The sequence below is a fragment of the Aplysia californica genome, unplaced genomic scaffold (assembly GCF_000002075.1).
Source record: "Aplysia californica isolate F4 #8 unplaced genomic scaffold, AplCal3.0 scaffold00193, whole genome shotgun sequence".
Classification (NCBI taxonomy): domain Eukaryota; kingdom Metazoa; phylum Mollusca; class Gastropoda; order Aplysiida; family Aplysiidae; genus Aplysia; species Aplysia californica.
Window position 1 is genome coordinate 323,529 of NW_004797463.1, and position 1,018 is coordinate 324,546.

Below are 1,018 nucleotides of genomic sequence, written 5' to 3' on the forward strand. Positions count from 1 at the left end.
GAGAGAGAGAGAGAGAGAGAGAGGGGGGAGGGAGGGAAGGAGACGACGAGCTTGATGCAGTAGATCATTATCTTTTTAGGCCGTTAACAGTTTTTGTTATTTGAATGATGCCAGGGGCCATCATAAACATCATTATCAGATTAACAATTGCAATAACATTGTTATCAGAATCTGAAGATAACGGCAGGAACATTAATCAATATTTTATTTTTGTTTTAGTAAGAGTTTTACGGCACTTGCAACACAATAAGGTCATATAAGTGCCAAAGAATAGATGTGTTACAAGAGAATAACACAAACAAAAAAGAGAGGAGGAGAGATAAGGACGATAGATGTTTGATAGGAAAGAAGGAGCAGACCACACCAGAGCACCCGTCAGCCACCTACTCAATATTTTAAAAAAGAAAACGGAGTCAATTCATTATTATCAGTAGACAACAACGCAACTTAATCCTACCTGTACGTCGTGTTTTACTAACGTATCCATACGACGTGGGGAACTCTGCGCCACTTTCAAAGAGGAAATTTACTCGTTAACCCGATCCGTACGCTTTGCATAGCAGTCTGTCAAAATGATTTTTTGAGAAATACTGAAACTTTCAAAGAGATCTTCGTACTAGAAGTATTCTAAAATGTGAAGAATACAACCCTGGGGGAACAAAATCACCACAGGGCGTACGGTATTTTGACGCTTATCGTATATTCCAATCAAAGGCGCGAATTTTAGTGCCAGCCAAACTAGATCAAACAAGCAGCTGCCAGAACAGACAAAGGGTGGTAATTGATGGTTGTGGCGTTGGTGGTCTAATGGTTAGGGTCTTGGGCTCCCAGATGTAAGATCATGGGTTCGAATCCCTTCAGGGGCCTGACGTTGTGTTGTTCGGAAGGGCACTTTCTATGACTTTTCCGACTTCACCTAGTTGAGAATGGTTTCCTGGCTATCACAGCGTACCAGTATTACTATTGTTATTACTATCAGTATTACTATTGATTTTATTATTATTATTATTATAATAAG